Genomic DNA, 5,000 nt, shown 5'->3' with positions numbered 1-5,000 from the left:
GCATGCAAATGGATATGTTCTGCTAATGTACAGTAGAGGGGAAACATGGCATACGTGCACTCACTGCGATGTTTAAACACACGCACACACACACACACACACACACACACACACACACACACACACACACACACACACACACACACACACACACACACCTCTTGTGGAACTTAAAATTAAAATAAAAAATATATCAGCCCACAATGTTAATACACAATGACCCTCATCCTTCTTTCCATTAAGTCTTTGCTTCCGTCCTTCAACCCATGATTTGACGTCCACCATCTTTACGATGGGACACTCCACTTAGGAAAATGCGTTTTGAAGGAGACAAGAGAGGACAGGGGCTCAGAGTGAGGACAGCCAAGCTGTGCACATGTATCTGGAAATCCACCATCCATTCATGTAATGTATAAATCCTGTGACGGACACATGAAGATGGAGAGTTCACCTGTCAGGGAAATCTGGCATCTCTTCACTGGGAAATCTGCTCAGCAGCTGAACACTGCAGGTCATCTGGTGGGACTGTAAAGGGATTATATACTGGAGCCAACAGGCTGCCATGGTAACCGCATCACCACTGTTTTATGGCAACTAGAGGACGGGATAAACATCTGCAACCAAACACCATGTTTTTAGATTTTCTGTCCCTTTTCCCTCTGGTTTCGTCACGTCTCCTTCACCTGCAGCAGGTTAATGTAGCAGGTGGAAATGATGTAGATCAAATACCGACTTCATTCAGACACTTGTGGCTTCATTTTCTCTTCCTGTTTGGTTCATTCAGAAATAATAAACTGATTCCGATTGTCATTTTCTGTGATTTCCATTCAGTCTGAGCCTCTGATGCGAATCTGCAGATCATTTCCTGTTGTTCGTTATGACACGTGTTACTCATCCTATCACACACTGGACCCGCTGAGCCTGAAGCCTACACACACACACACACACACACATCTATCTGCAGTCTGTGAGCCACAATCACTTATGAAACGTGACGCCACCACCACTGTTCGCGCCGCTTACAAACTGGTTTAGTGAAACTGGTCCCAGATCCGTTACGACAGTCCAGTCACTGGTTTGTTGTGGATCAAATTTAAATGTCACTTTTCAGGAACAATAAGCAGAAGATTTCACGTCATACTTTCCTTCTATTTCCCAATAAAAGAATCAGACTCTTTTAACCGTCTCCAGCTTCAACAAACTGTGGATTTTTGCAGTTTTTTGCTAAATTCTGTTTCAATTTTCTCTGATAGACAAAAGTAATTCGCTCATCACTCATATGAGTTATAAGTTTTTCTATTCCCCATTTTCTTTTTGTATTTTGTCCCAAAATTGGTCGCTTATTACTTATAAATGAGCTTCTTTATCATACTGGACCTCCGACTCTCCTGCTGTTTTAAAGCTCCTCCAGTGTAAAGGTCTGTGTCCATGTGTAGTGTGATTATAGATCAGCTCTAGCTTCTATATTAATACTGTGAAAGTATCAAAGCCTCAGTCCACAGAGAAATGCACACAGCCTGTATTCAGAAACTGAGCCTTAAAACCAGCCGTCAGGACTTCTGGAACTTTGTGATGTCACAACAAAGCAGTCACCAAGCCCCGCCCACCTGGACCCACCATCCAAACTTTGCAGGATTTGGTTTCTCTGAGTGTTTTTACTTGAAATCTGCTTTATTTTTATTGGATCACTCAGAAAACAGTCAGCCAATCAGAACAGAGGCTCAGAGCCTCCTCTCTTCTGATTGGCTCACTGACCTGTTGTTACTAGAGCTCCAGAGAGAAGCCTGAGAGAGGAGATGTGAAACTACACTGAGATGGTTTTGGGTTCTTAAAACCACAAATATATCTTCTTATGGATCAACACTTCAAATAAAACACAGAAGAAGAAGAAAATATGGAGCTTTAACAACAACACAGCATCACATCACCTCAGTAAACCCAAAACTAACTGATAACATAACACGACAATCCATTACCGGCCCGGTGACAGGTGACACAGCTGCACGGCGTGATGTAATTAATTGGTGGCGCTACAACATGAAGCTGGACTAACACAGGATGTTGTGTTGTGTTTCCTCTGTCCTGCATCATATCCTCATATCCCCAATCTCTACCTGCTGCTGCAGGTAGGAGGAGGTACGGAGTGAAGGTGAGGATGTGATGAAGGTGGTAAATAAGTTTCAACTGTTCATCACCTTAAAAAAAAAAAAAAAAAAAAAAAACAGCTCAGATGTATTTTGAAAGCTGCTATTTCAGCTGCAGTTGCACCTTTAGGATGACACTCACTAAACACTTCAACACTACTGTACATCTCCAGAAAACGCTCTGCCTGAAACTGCAGCACAAGGTCAAAACAAAGTGTAGAGTGACTGGAATCAGTGGCTGCAGTGATATTCAGCTCACGCTCATTAAAGAATATGAGCTACGGATGGCTAACTAGCTAGAGGCTGCGCAGCTGTGAACGTGTCGGACGCTTTCAGGCCCTTTCGATGCGTTTCTGTAAACTCGTTCTCGCTGCGATACGTCACAGTTCTGATGGAGGACGGGCGCACACCGAGGTGGATGAAGCGGTCGACGGGAATTGGAGATAGAACAAATGAGAGATGAGGAGCGAGCGAGCGGGAGGAAGAGATGCAGACACAGATACAGTCTGCTCTCCTCATTTGATGCTCCATTTAGCAGAAACACAAAATAAACCAATCCCCAGTGCAGCGGTGCTTACAGACACACAGTCGTTATGGAGTCACATACGAACAGGGAGGGAAAAAAAATAAAAGTGCAAGCTGAAAATAGACAATGTGCTTTTCCTCCGACTGTTTTCCTCCCAGCAGCTGTGATGATTTGTAATATGCGAGGCTACATGAGTGACTGAGCTTCCTACAACAAGACGTTTCCTCCAACACTCGAGCGAAGCATAATGACTCTGAAGCACTTCAGCAAAACACACACCAGCACCGAAGATCACTTCAAGTCATTTTGATAAACACAAATCTGTACAATGCGAGAGAGAGCAAACACTGCAGCCGCTCACACAACACAACCGTGATTTGTGCGAAGCTGCACAGAAGTCATGAGAAGTCGAACAATCTGTCTCTAAGAACACGGGATTAGATTTGTTTGAACATGACTGAATGAAATCGTCTCACACAGCAAACAAAAAAATTGAATTGAGAGAAAATAAAAATAATTTCAAAAGAAAAATCAAAAGCAAAAACTATACAGGAAGAAAAAGAAACAGTTTAATTGTACACAGTGTTACAGCTCTGCTTGGTCGTATGACTGAGGAGCTGAATTAGTTTTAACTATGAGGGAATATTGAAACAGAATTTAGCAAACACATGGACATTACACAGGTGCGCCCCAGGTACTTCTAACAGCAGCTTAACTCCCCTCTCTATCTATCATTCACTACAAATACTGAAAGATTATTATCTGAGAGATTGACTGACAAGCTGCTCTGAGCTGCTCTGAGGTTAAACGTGCAGCCGCCGCTGATCCACAGGTAAAACATGACTCATGTCGCCTCAGAAAAATCACCCGCTCTGGAAAATCAAAGCTTTTATCCACGTTGTTTTAAATCCGATGAATTCACAACATAATAATAATCGATCCTCTGACATGGAGAGAAACCGCTGCTGCTGCTGTTCTGCAGGTCGTACGTGGACAGTTCCTGGTGCTGAAATCAACTCTAATGAACTGAACTAATGAATTGACGGATGAAAATTGAAACACTTTTAGTTTAATTAAACAATAAATGTATCTCTTTAATTGAAAACACAAATTGAATTCATCAGCGCTATTACACCAAAACAGATCTGTGTCTCTCTCACACACAAATGACGGTTGTATTAGTTTCTAACGGAGCGGCCTGTCGCTGCTGTTAACACTGATCTCTTCATTAAAACTCCTGGTGCCATCTTCCCCCATCCTGCTGCACAGCGCTCTTTCTACCCTTGTTAAATGGCCGACAACATGAACCAGTCAAACAAACTACTACCTTATATTTACTATAATATCAGAGAGAGGATCCCTTCGCATGTGTGGGTGTAACAACCCAGCAGTTTTATAAATATACGTTTATTATTTCCAAGCAAATTTTAACAAATAAAACTGCAAGTTTCACTGGCTCCCTCAAAAAATGATGAACAACTGCTCTACATAAGCTCGGGCCGATGTTCGAAGATATCGAATATCGTGATATTTCCCACCATATTCCAGATCTAAAACTCTGAACTGCTGTTTAGTGGCAGCATCGCTTTTACCTGACACATAACATGCAATAACATCATTATGTATTTTTTAAAAACAACAACAATATATCATAAAGAAAATCCTCCAAGTGCAATAAATAAAGAGAAAAATTCCCAACGATAACATCGTATATGTGTGCAACGATCCTTCTCTGCTGCTATTTGATCAATCTACATACTATATTATTATCTATTTTTTAAAAGTTTAGTATTTGATATTTGACATTTTGCAGTTTCTTGTTTTGAACTGTCCCTTTGCTGCTGTGACGCTGCAAATTCCTCCACAGTGTGGGACTAATAAAGGATCTTATCTTATCTTAAATTGTGGACGTCGGCCAAGCCCAGCTGAAACAGACCACGTTCCTGAATCAGTCACATTGAGGGAAACCTTGCACTGACCTAACACGAACTGTGAATAAAGCTGCTTCCTGGAGTTAGTTGTTCATGTGAAGTTAGCCCAGGAAAACTAGAATCACCTCCTCGTGGTTGTATCCCTCCTCCACTCAGATAAATAAAACATTAACCATTCGTGTGAACTTGAAGTCTTGAGTAATGGCTAAAGAGGGTGTTCTGAGGTCACTGTGACCTTTGACCTTTGACAACCAAAGTCTAATCAGTCCATGTGAATGCTCTAACTAAATTTGAAGAAGTTTCATCAAGGCGTCACTGAGATATCGCGTCCACGACAAAGGGACGGACAACCTGAAAACAACATGGCTCCACGTGGAGGAATAAAAAACAAAAACAAAG

The 5,000-nt window shown here is 41.8% G+C and overlaps 1 protein-coding gene across 9 annotated transcripts in view; it reads right to left on the bottom strand.

Annotated features, from left to right (window-relative positions):
• LOC130163679 (SH3 and multiple ankyrin repeat domains protein 2-like) overlaps window positions 1-5,000 on the bottom strand; it is a 193,884-nt gene that overhangs the window by 36,705 nt on the left and 152,179 nt on the right. The window lies entirely within an intron of this gene.

This window comes from Seriola aureovittata, chromosome 1 (genome assembly GCF_021018895.1).
Source record: "Seriola aureovittata isolate HTS-2021-v1 ecotype China chromosome 1, ASM2101889v1, whole genome shotgun sequence".
Taxonomy (NCBI): Eukaryota; Metazoa; Chordata; class Actinopteri; order Carangiformes; family Carangidae; genus Seriola; species Seriola aureovittata.
This window is presented reverse-complemented; position numbering and strand designations above follow the sequence as displayed.